The sequence below is a fragment of the Halichoeres trimaculatus genome, unplaced genomic scaffold, assembly GCF_033239565.1.
Source record: "Halichoeres trimaculatus isolate MK-OKI-2021-1 unplaced genomic scaffold, fHalTri1.1 fHalTri1_scaffold_8, whole genome shotgun sequence".
NCBI lineage: Eukaryota > Metazoa > Chordata > Actinopteri > Labriformes > Labridae > Halichoeres > Halichoeres trimaculatus.
This window is the reverse complement of record NW_027437186.1, coordinates 30,799,681-30,812,746: the sequence shown is the minus strand read 5'-3', so window position 1 is coordinate 30,812,746 and position 13,066 is coordinate 30,799,681. Positions and strand designations below refer to the sequence as shown.

The following is a 13,066-nucleotide window of genomic DNA, read 5'->3' as shown; positions in this document are numbered from 1 at the left end:
ACTAACAAACATTGATCATCCAATAAAGTTTTAGAACCAAACTGAATACCAAGCCAACAGATTCTGACCTACACAAAGAAGAATTCTGTTATTTATGAGGATGGCTAAATTTAAAATTTGTTTACATTTTACAGAGGAAAGATGAGGAAGAGGCAGAGTGAAATTTGCAAAGAGGAGGAAAGACATTGGTTAATCTCCAAGCATGAGCATCAATTAAACCAAAACCAGTACCTCATCTGTTTTTGTTGAACAGTCCTCCACCTCCTCACAAACAGCTGTTGTCATGGCTCCCAAACTTTTCTTCAGGTAATCTAGTCGTGAGTTGTGTGGTTAGATCAGTAGGATGAACGCTAGTTACCACACAAAGTTACATAAGATGATAACATGATGTGGCAAAGTTAGGATCAGCAAAACAAGCATAGAATCCTTATTTAACCTGATGAGCATGTTTTAGATTGTGACTGTGAACCCAGAGTACCAATGGAGAACCCACACATGCACAAAAAGAACATGCACGCTCCACATAGACAATCCCCGAACTTGGATTTGAACTGGTGACCTTCTTATTGTGAGGCAGCAATGCTAATTGTTAAGCCACAGTGCACCATGCAAAGAAACAAGCTATAGGTAGTGAAGAAAAGCTTATACAAATCCAGCTGTCTAGATTCAATGTGGAAGTAATCATGCAGCAGTCCCAATAAAGATGTCAGTATTGATAAAATTGAACAATCTACTTTGCTTGGTGTGAGAAAAAGCATAAACAAAAAACAAAAACAGTAAGCTATAGAAAAGTTTGCTAGCACACTTAAGTTTCACATTGTTCGTTCTGATAGTTCTGAAATCTGTGTCTAGTGTCTAAACTGTAGAATATTTACCTACCACAAGGCTTCAGCATTAGTTAATGGACATACTGTAATACTTCAATGGATTTCTGCATTACTAAACGAGCACAAATGACAGACATCATCTCTTTGTGCTTTAAGGGGTGTGTAGGCTGTGAATATTTAAACTGGCTAATAGTCACTCCACTGGAACAATGTGTAACCAGTAGAGAGGTGTGGATGTTAGCCTCTGCTAATGGTCGCCACACTAGGCAAACCAATGTAAAACAGTTTGTGCTCAGTGTTGACAGCAGACTCATCACTTAGTTCTACATATAGAAAACGCTCATAAGCCACGTATAAATGGACCCAAATATTCCGCTTGCATTCTGTTTATTTGCTCAAACAGAAAGAATATAACCTTTGTATACACCTAATTCTGAAAGGAAAGTGCCAATCCCAATGGACATTTAATCAGTTTCACAGGGGTGGAATATTCCTTTCCCCAAACTGATTGAGGTATCATTTACCACTCAAATGGAAAGATGTCAGGGTGCGTTCTTTCAGTGCATACTCAGATATGACGTAAGACGCAACTAGAGACGTTCCTCAATTTGTTTGCGTTTGTTTACTTTTGTTTGCACATGCTCCATTTTTTCTATTCTATTTTTTTCTACTTTTTTAATGTTTAGTGTTTCTCAGTGTTTTTCTATTCACAACAATTGTACCAAGAGAGTGCAGGTTAAACTGTAGACAAATTCCTTGTGTTCTGAAAATACTTGGCGAATAAAGCTGATTCTGATTCTGATTCTGATTGACCATTCTGTTTGATTATAGAGGCCCATGTAGACCAGAGATTGGATTATTTCTGTCCATGTTACTATTGTTTTCGGAAAAGTCGTTCAGAAAAATTCCATTCGGAAAGACGAAAAAGTCCTTATGTAACTGTGGCTACTGTTTCAGGTTTTAAACTAATGTGTATAACATTCTGATAATCATTGAGTAATTGCGTAAAAACCTGTCTATGATCACATTTATAAAATGTTGTAAACAAATAACAGAAAGCATGCTGCTGCCTTCACTGACTGTTTTGGTCTTTTTACAGTTTGTACACACTATTGCATTAAACCTACAGCATTCTGTTTCTCCTGGACCCATAAAGCCGATCCATTAAAGCTGGTACCTCGTTCTGTTACTGTGTTCACCTTTTATTTGCTCCGTCATCAGGACTGTAAGGTAATTTTCTGCTTAGCTGGAACTCTTAATTGAAACTGTGAATTTCTCGGTGCTTCAGCTCGAGAGGCAGGTTTATGTTGGATTTCTCTGACATCTTACATGATCTGGAGCAAAGTCACCACACGCAGACAGAGGTGCACTGATGCATCCTTCATTCAGTACATGAGGTGGACTTAACGTCTGTGTGGCCTGCATTAGATGTTAAAAAAGGACTTGAATCATTAACATCTTCCATATGTGTCTTTAGGGATGTGTCCTACTTTAGCACTCATTGAAACCTTATTATAGATGGACATTTTAAAGATTCAGTGTGTTAATAGATTAAATACTTAATTAGACTGAGTGTACTTGAAGAGCTCAGAATGCACGCTCACTTTTGATTGACTCTTGACTTTAGCATTGATTGACGCTATTCTCCCACGACGCAATTAAGGCTGGAAATGGAGCAGCTGCTTACGGCTGAGAGATTAAGAGAAATTTGCATTTAGTGGCAAGAAAAGCTCCAGAGAGATCTGACAAAATCAAAGCCACAAACATTATGACTGTGGAAAAAACATAAACGTACTCTTATTACATTTATTTTCTTAAAGCTTAATTAAAAGACCAAAAACATCTCACCAGTGGAAGCTGGATTTTAAGAGATATTAATTTCCTCTAATGTTACACTTTAATGGTAGATTCTAAACATTACTGTATGTTAGTGTCTGGATTAGATTCAGTCTTCCTGCCATCTTGTCAGTCAGATGAAGACAGAAATCTAAATTTAGGCAGGGACGTGTAGCCTAAATGGAGCTGAGGAGTGGTGAGTAAACAAACACCTGTCAATCAAAGCCTCGCTGCCCTGAAGCTGCTCTTTTTTTTCCCTGTCTGACTCTGGATTTTATCAGACAGGTTAAATTCTTCCCTGCACATCTGGCTGCAGGAATCCTGCTTATTGATTCTTCATTCATTACAAAGGACATGAAAGAGGCGGTAGCTTGACAGAGAGACGGGACACCTGACTAGCAGCCTGTTAGCTTTGACAACCTAATTTCAGCAGCAGACAGCCTGTCCGTGCATGAACATGTGTGTTTATGTGTGTGTTTGTCTGTGTATGTGTGTGTGCATCCTGGCTCACAGATTAAGATCTCTGCTTTGGGCTGCACTCTGCAGGCTGGAAGCAAGATGCTAAGATGACAGCAGTCACAGAGGGGAACCATCAGATGTAGCCGTCAGCCTACAGACAGACTTATTACTCTGTCTGTCCTCCTCCTGAGCCGAGGCCCAGATACATACAGTATTAGGCCAAATGCTGCCTCACTGGCCCACTTTATGCATAGCCTAGTTTGGAGGATTGTAGGTATTGTGGGGCATCCCTCTGACATACCTACACACAAAGCCTTTTGTGAAATGTAAGCCACAGTGTGGCAGCCCCGACATGCAGCGGAGGAGCAACGACATCAGGTGAATTGATTTTTTGCAGACAGCAAATTTCATTACTTCCCCTTGTACCATACAGTTTGCAAAGACATCCTGTCTTTATTAAAATTGAATGACCTTGCCTTTGAAAAAACAAGATTGATTTGTCGTGAAAATCTCCAGATGGTAAAATAGATTTTAGATGGCGCATGCATCTCGTAATGAATTTTTTAGGGAGCAAGCAAATTGCAAATGCTATTTGCTGCGATGCTCGCATAAATCTCTGCAACACACACTGACACACACTGGCTTATATACATGCAGACTGAAAAATTTACATAATACATAAAAGTGCAGTAAAACACCTGTATGCCCACTCAGATATACACACTCACACAAAGATGCAGAAACACACACTCCTCTGTAAGCGTACTGTGGTGCATTCAGGGGCTAAAACAGTGAATGTGTCAGATCATAGTCTTAATTAAAGCCTCTCTGACCAGCCGTGGAGCAGGAACAGGAAAAAGCTTTTTACGGGAGGAGTGTTTAGCGCTCGGCAAAGCTTTCTTCTTTAAAAAACAAAAAGGGACAGATTTGGATTATAGCGGGAGCCAAAACAACGAGTCTGCTTCACTGGAGCTACAGCCTTGTTGTCTTTATCTTGAAACAAGGTTAACTCTAAGTGCACTCTGATTTGCATACCAGGCTCCTGTGGTATGCAAATCTGCAAGCGGAGACATTTTGCACATATATCAGCTTTTCTCCTCCACCAGATAAATTGATGAGTTGATAAAATATTTCTTTGCTGGTCGTCATTAAACATACCAGTCGGATAAAATCATTATAATGTATTAATGTACACATTTAAAACAACATAAATGAAAACTGCCACCAGGGAGAGCTGCAGCCCCCACAGCCGAGCTCTGATGGTGCCCAGAAGGAAACTCAGTGAGGTGGAAAGTGGGACAAAGATGACTTCTCGATAAACCAGTGTGTCTCTGCAGTGTTTTGATCACTGTGGAATTAAACTTAAGTCGTACACACATATAACCAGTCAGCTGGAGCATCGGTTTGGACGTGCAGCACAGGCACGAGGAGTTTGATCTGCAAGGAAAGCAGGCTGCTGATGCTAGCCAAACTCACTTAACCAGTGTTAGTTTGTTTATCTGCAGGCAACACAATGATGGCGTAATGTCATAACAACTATTTTAAATAAACTTCGGTTGTAGACCAGGAATTAATTCTGTGGCCACTGTACATGGGGTGCCTCCTGTACAAAGTACGCTAAACCAGCATCCCAGTTTCTGGTGTTGGAACCATTCTTTGTTTGCAGATAAACTGAAGAATGGTTTAGAAGATATTTAACCACTAGTATTAGTTTGTGTGCAGTGTTGGCCTTTGATTCTAATTTTTCCATCTCTTGGACTTGGATGATTCAGCAAGTCTTTCTTAAATCTACCTTAAAAATTCACTGTAATAAATCGTTATAAACAACAAGATCTTCAAATTCTTCTTCAGGCAGACAGACAGGCTAACAAATGCAACCTAGAACAGTTTCTCTTAAGGCTGTATCCAATTGTTTAAGATATGGTAGCATTATGACCTTGCGTATGATAATGTCAACCTTGCGATCCACTACTCTAATCCAGACTTCTGCATCTTGCCTTTTTACTGAGCCGCTGGGAAATATGAACAATGTCACCAGAGAATAACTTGGGACTTTGTTGGTTGTAATGCACCTGAACATGGCAGCTATTTTGCACTTTACACTGTTTTGCACTGACTGAAGGGGTTTTGCAATTTTGTTGTACTTGTTGCAATGACAAATCCTATTCTATTCTATTCTATTCTATTCTATTCTATTCTATTCTATTCTATTCTATTCTATTCTATTCTATAATGTAAAGATGCTTCGAGGAGGATTTGTTTTAATTGGACTGCAGCGCGCCCTTTTGGCCCAGAGTCTCATGTATACTGTCGTGAAGACGTGACTTTTAACAAAGTGTGTGTTTGTTTTGGAATCAAATGGAAATGGTTCAAATCAAATTTTCTTTTACCAGATAAAAACGCAATGAGGTTATCTATTTATCAATGTTTGAAACGTGACAACAAGCAAACATTGTAAGTTTGTACTGTAGTTTAGTAGCTGACTGTATTTAGTGTTATTCCCAGCTTGGTGTTGTGAGATGTGTCCATAATGTGTAACGTTAGAGAATCCTAGTTAGCTATGTCCTGCCAGTCATCTACCAAGCAGAGCTAACTTAACCTCACTCTTCATTTTATTGATAGACTCTCAAGTTTGAACAGACCACTGCAGAATAACTGCTGACTGTGGGTTGGAATGAACATTATCACAAACAGTTTAGCCCCTGTTTTAGCCTTTAGCTCGTGCTCTATCACTCTCATGTTTATCTTTCTTCTGCTCTTCAGTCCTTTTTCTGTCTGACAGTTAGGCTCCTGTGTCCATCATCACTACAAAATTAATCACAGAAATTGTTTCGGCAGAGAAAAACACAGATCTCTCTTCTTACTACTAAACTTTGGCCTGATGTTGTCATAGGGATTTCTACGTGCCATAAATGAATTCGGTCCTGCTCATCTGGATCTGGAAGCGAAGAAGTAGCACTTTGATGTAACCTGTATTGTTGTAATCTCATTTTTAAGTGTGGATTACGATCAGACATACGTCTAAAGGGGGACTTTTTCTAACGCACTTAGAAACTTGGTCAGTCAGTTACATTCTCTTTAACTGTAATACTTTGTTTTATGTTCCAAATGGGTGCACACATTTTTTCATGTGACTTATTTGATCATGTGACTGTGCTAATAAGATGGCAGTCTAGTCTGATAAGACTGAGTGTGTGAAATGTCTTTCTCTCTTTCTTTCTTTGACTCAGTACCTGCCCTCTTTGGTTTGGATGTGCGTATTTTCTGACTTGTACACAGATTCCTTTAACATTCCTGCCAACGGCATGTGGTTCACCTGACTTAAAGGGAAATATTTCATCTCTTAAATGAGAAAAATTATTCAAACAGTTACATTCTTTTCAGTTCAGTCAATCAAAGGAAGTTAGATCTGATAACTTAAACCAAAACATCTGGCATGGTAAAACATTACAGAATATCTGAGTTCACGCAGCATCTAATGCAGTTGTGCCTTCATTGCAGAAAAGCAGTAGATGCAATGAAACAGCTTCTGTTTGTCGTGTGTTGTGCTGATAAGCATGCTAATACGCTGAACATGCCAAACATATGTGCTTAACATCATATGAACATGCTGATGTTTGCTTTTATCTGAAGCTGGTGCTGTGCACATTAAACAGCCTCACAGAGCTGATGGGTGTGGGGAGGGATGAAAGTCTCTGTCATGTTTTTAACAATGATTGTACTGACAGTGTTTTAGATCCATTATTTCCTGCATACATTACTTAGGATTCACTGTTTGCAGTGTAAATACCCTTTAATGTAACATCAGACCAGTGCTGTGTTACCTCTGCCATCAGGGTATGGATGTGATAAGAAATGTCAAAGCACTTTGACTGTTGGGACTGACAAAGCGCTTCATGAGTACACATATTTATTTTACCATATTACCAATTCTCCCATTCTTAAACATAAAATAAAACCTTTTTTTTTATACTACTAATGCAATCTCTATCATTGCCAACAACAACCATGAATCCCCCTTATCAGTGGCTGTTAGTAATTGTGCCTGTGAGCTGGTTCAGGCAGGCGACTCAACATACGTCATTCTCTTTATCACCTCACAAACATATCCTCCTTATTTGGCGACCTCATTCAAGCTGCAAGATTTGCAGATTCTCTCCCTCTGCTCTGTCATCGCCACCGCTGCTCTACACCAGCTCTGAGCTCGTACTTTTAGCCCCGTCATCTCCCCAGCTTCCACCTGCAGATTTTTTGGTGTCTTAGATTTTATGACATTGCTCTTCAAAATTCTGCACAATGAATCCACCAGAAGTGGTGAGGGTGAAGCCGGGATGTGAGGTGTTCTGCAGGTAGCTGCATAGATTTCACAAGACTGCTGTGTGAGCTGTGAGACTGCAGTTTAATTACATGTCCTGTCTGTGTTGACTGAGCCAGAGCTTGATGTGTTTGTTCTCACCTGTGGAGGGTCAGTAAATGAGTGCTGGGTGAAGGATGAGCCTGTAAGATGCATAACTGAGGTCAGGGAGGTAAGGTATGTCTCTTTGTTTAAATTGCTGATAACAAACATGCCAATGAATGAGCACGAAAGTTCTTCTGATGACGTGTTGCTTCTGATGCATTCGGCGCTGCGTGCTGCGTGTGGCTGCCCGTGTCACCCGCCAGCCTATGATCCACTGTCTAAAATGCCAGCGCGGGCTGTGGGGCTGAGTATTGTGATGGCGACAATGTTTTTTGACAGGGAAGCTCTGACAGGCTCTGACAATGAACAGCCTGCCACATGGAGCAGAGCGACGGAGTGGAAATCTGTTACCACCGGGCTGTCCGGGGTCACATCACCACTGGTGACGGCCGGTTAAGAGCATGCACACACAACATGTGACAGGTGAGGTGAGGGAATCTGGGAGGAAAGTGTATTTAAATATGGAGGCTGAATGGCTCTGTTGTTTGTGTGTGTACTGAACAAAATAAGAGAGAGCTGCTCTCTGTCCTTGTTCTTTGGGATAATCATGAGAGGTTTTCATAAATGAGTATCACTCCTCGACACCTCCACTATCATTGTAACCTTTTCCATCATTGTTATTTGTAAATGAAAGTAGGACTGAATCAAAGTGAAGTACAGAATTTAAAACAGCTAATGTTGTTTCTCTGCTGGAAGCTCTTCTTGTTTGTCAGGAGGGGTGAGTCATTGTTTACAACTGCTTCACTCTCATGCAGAGACAGTGCCGTACAGTAGTAAAAACATCTCCACTGCCTTCTGCTGAGGGGATTTTTTTTTTAGCCTTACATGACCCCTTTGCCCAGCATGTCCTTTAAATGTCAACTGCAGACGTATCCCTATCTTGACATTTTCTCAAATGCTTGTCATAATGATGCAGCTGCACGGGGTCACCCAGAGGAAACTGCAACATCCATCCACTGGTTCTCTGGGTATCATCACAGTGAGTCACTGATACTGTTTCGTGTGGTGTGCGACCATGACGCAATCAATTACTAGTGCTAATTCGGTGTGAACTCCACAGTGAGCCTGAGCCACGCGGGCGCTTCAAATGAAGCAGTGCAGGAAGCTGAGCTGTGGTCTGGAGATGATCTTTGCAGGAACACATCCCAGAAGAACAGTGTGTTACAGTGATAGGGTCATGAATATGGATGAGCCCAGATAACATGCCCTACTGTGGGCGAAAAAAGGAGTGGTAGCATAGTATTCTCACACCCACTGACTTATGCTACATAAAGGTTGGAAAGCACAGAGGAGATGACATTATAGCAGCTTTAATGTTTTATTTAACTCATCTCCTGTTGACTATAGAAAGCCATTAAGCGTGCACAGCATCTCCTTTCTGAACTGATTTCCTCTTCCCTCCTGTCGTTTTCTCTTTTCCCGCTTGCGAGCACTTGTTTTTCTCAAATTTACTGCACTGTTCTTGGTAAATAACAAGCTTGGTTCAAGGGAAAAAAAGATGATAAACATTATACCCCCATTGTGGAGCTGTCTTGCGGTTCTGTCTTGCTGTGCTCATGTGGAGAGTTGGCGGGGTTGTTATGCTCATTTATTTCAACAAGATTTTCAAGAATTCATGTGTGTGTTTATGTTTTGGTGCTCTGAGCGCACCCTAAACTTTCCACCTCGCTCTACACGGGGAAGGGGAAAGTTACTTTGGAAATTTTGTGGAGAGAACGAAGCTTTGAAGCTAATTGCTGGATCTGAACAAATAGTCTGTTTTTCAGCTTCTTCTACCATCTGACGCACACACATCCCCTACTACCACACACACAGAGTTCAAATCACACCTCTGCTGGTTTTCTTTTCTTGTGATGACTGCTTTTCTGTATGAATTAATGATGAGTTGTCACCATGGTGAATGTCTATATGACTGTTTTCGTGTGTGTGCATATAAGAGACTTCCGACAGGAACAAGAATAGCTATCTCCGCTCACTTTAAATGAGATGTGAACCTGTGCCCTGAGTTTATAATGGTTTGCAGAGCACAGCAGCTCTGGTTATGAAAAAACAGCTTATGTTGGTTATACAACAGAGAATAAAGCATACACAGCTCACTACTGGTCAGGTTATTGGCGTTTTTTCCACAAAGATGTGCAGAAAAAAGCACCAAAAAAGAGGATATTTGAAAAGAGGCTCACCAGTACAAATAATCACATTTGAGTTGTTTTTCTAAGCTGGTGATGTGTTCTCAGATTAATCAGTGTGAAGGAAACGTGCGATGTGACAATCAATCACTGTCGCCTGCTGAGCTGCTTCAAACTGATCTTGATGCGTCTTGTCTTGACACAGATTTAGTAACCTGATGACCGTCCTTTGACTCAGGGAATACGTCATAGTAAGAGTAATTTTCTTTTCCTTTATGACTGCCCTCGATCTTATTTTGTCTTGTTTTTTTATGTTTTGCTTTAAAGGGGCCGTGAGAAGTTGAAAAACTCTCCCTTCTAGATGCCTGCTCGTAATCCACACTTTTAAATAAGATTGTCAGCACTAATATAGCTGGTTACAAGTTATTTTAAATTGCTACTTATTAGTGTACCGATAAGGTCAGCCAGAACCGGATGGATTTACGGCACGTCCAGGTCTCTTTGACAACACCACGCCAGCTGACAAAGTTTGGAAGAGAGAAGAGGTAAAACACAGAAATCTGTGTTTTTCTCTGCTAAAAATAATTTCTTAAACTTGTAGTGATAGTGGACACAGGAGCCTAACTGTCAGACAGAAAAAGGACAGAAGAAGAGCAGAAAGAAGCTAAACAGGAGAGTGATACAGCCCGAGCTAAAGGCTAATTAGCCTTTAGCTTGGGCTGTATCACTCTAAAACACAGGGGTTAAGCTGTTTGCGCTAATGTTAATTTCAACCCACAGTCAGCAGTTATTCTGCAGTGGTCTGTTGAAACTTGAGAGTCTATCAATAAAATGAAGAGTGAGGTTACGTTAGCTCTGCTTGGTAGATGACTGGCAGGACATAGCTAACCAGGATTTACTAACGTTACACATTACGGACATGTCTTACAGCACCATGCTGCCATCTGCACTGAATATTAACGGCTACTAACCTACTTACAAACTTACAGTATTCGTTTCTTGTTGTCACGTTAGCCTACAGATATGTCAGAGCACAGGGCTGCTGATGTAGCTAATGTATAGCCGGCTGCTACGTTTGCTTGATGTCACATTTCAAACCGTAGCACTACATTACTGTACTGATAAACACCTCCACATGTTGCATCCGGTAAAAAGTTGTCTTGAACAAAGAAAATTAGGTTTGATGCAATCACTATTTAATTCTTAAACAAACACACGCCTCACTAAAAGTAATTTATGACAGTGTGCAGGGACTCCAGGCCACAAGGTAGTGAAAGAGTGCAATCCTAAAAGATCCTCCTCATAGCACCTTTTATTACTGTGAAGGAAACTTGTGTGACAATCAATCATTGTCACCTGCTGAGCTGCTTCAAACTGATCTTGATGCGTCTTGTCTTGACACAGATTTAGTAACCCAATGACCGTCCTTTGACCGAGGAAATACTTTTAAGTACAAGTAATTTTCTTTCCTTTAATGAATGCCCTCGATCTTATTTTAGTCTTGTTATTCTTTGCTTAAATTTTTCATCTCTCTGTTTTTCTGTGTAACACTTTGCGCTGCATGGTTGAATGCATGAAAGGAGCTGTATAAATAAATATGAGTTGAGTTCAGCTGATAATGAGTAAAATGCAGGTTTGGACGTCTTTGTAAAACATGCTGCTAATGAATACTGTCAAAAGATCAGGTAGAAAAGAGAAACCGTGGGAGGCAGGCCAGGACATGCTGCTGTTTGTAAAGAGAGGAGATCTGTCAGTGCAGTGTGTGTTTGTGTTTGTAATGATATATTACCAGCTGCACATCCCACGTCCTTGACACAAATGCGTAACAAGTTTTCTTCATCCCTGACATGGGTCATGTTAGTCTGATTGATTCCTTATTGTCAGGATTATAGTACTTTTTGTTTATGTGCTGCTATTTTTCTTTCTTTTAAGGAAGCCCTCATAACAAAAGAGGAATAAAACCAGAAAACAAATGGGGAGACTCAGAAGCAAATAGAGATAAATTAATAAGCTTGATTATTGAAATCACATTGTGTGGGTGGTGCTGAAAACTCGAGGTTGTGCGTGTGTGGTAACAAACGATCGCTGCCAGTACAACAAATTTCAAACACGTCTTCGTCAAGGTGGTGTAAACAAGCCGAGCAAGAAACACACAGTTCTGGATTTTGCAAGAGAAAATAGATATAGTTGTCTTGTTCCTTGTATTCATCATCAGGTGTGTTTACAAATGTGCTCACAGTACACAGCTCACAGCAAGTCTCCCACTGCCAGCGCAGTTGACAGCGTCACATACACAGACACCCACCCGCAAGCATCATATCACACAATTCCTACCCATAGATAACATCTCTGTCATATATTATGTAACATCTGCTAAAATATGTGACTCACAGCACAGTCATCCTCTGCACAGGACTGTGATATCGGCACACACAGACACTGCTTCTATTGTGAAAACACCAGTGCTGGAGAGAGTGTGAACAGTCTTCCAAACAGTCATGATGCACAGCAGAGAGAGCCAGATGACTTCTTGTTTTTGTTTTTCTTACGGTATCAGTGGCAACAGAGGGGTTGGTCATTTCGGACGTTACTTTGTAATCCAACAGTCCTGCTTGTCCTTTTTGCGTTTTTGAATCCACTGACGACTCCAGTGTCATGTCTGCTGTTTCTCTGAGGGGGCAGTCTTTCTGGTGATCATGGTCGTCCTCGTGAAAACAGCTGTTATCAAAAAAACCCTCTCAATGGGATCTCTTCTTCTTTTGTTGGATTTTGGTCCACCACCAGTGTCTCCAAGTTCATTTTCACGCCGTACAAAACACCAACAGACATTTTAAGTCAATGCCAGCACATTAGTGTCTTAATAATATCAATAAGAAACACATTTCCCTTATCACCCTGTAGTTCAGTGCAGTTAAACACTATGAATACAAAACTCGTACTTTTTAAAACACAAATTTCACCTGCAGCTACTGCTTATTTACACATATAACACCTTTTTTTTTGCTTCATAAATCTATTTCACTTCAAACCCACAATGTATGGTTGTAAATATTACAATGTGATTGCATAAATCCTAACTCATCCATATGTCTGTTTATGAAAAAATAAAACAAAATAACTCTGAATACACTCTCTTCACCATGAAATAACCAAAGGACAAAATGATCACGAGAAATAACAGAAGAAAAACAGATAATAGCTAATAACAGTATGTGCTGTGTTTAAGTCCGGTCCGTGTAAAGAAATCTGCTCAGTGCTAATGAGGAGAGTGGAGCGTGTCTTCTTTTTGCTCATGTTATGATGCTACAAAACCTTCCTGAATCTCGCTTAACAGACAATCTGAAGACAATACCAGGAGT

General features: G+C 40.4%; 1 long non-coding RNA gene across 1 annotated transcript in view; it reads left to right on the top strand.

Moving 5' to 3' along the window:
• Positions 1-13,066, top strand: part of LOC141795512 (uncharacterized) — a 148,123-nt gene that overhangs the window by 59,083 nt on the left and 75,974 nt on the right. The window lies entirely within an intron of this gene.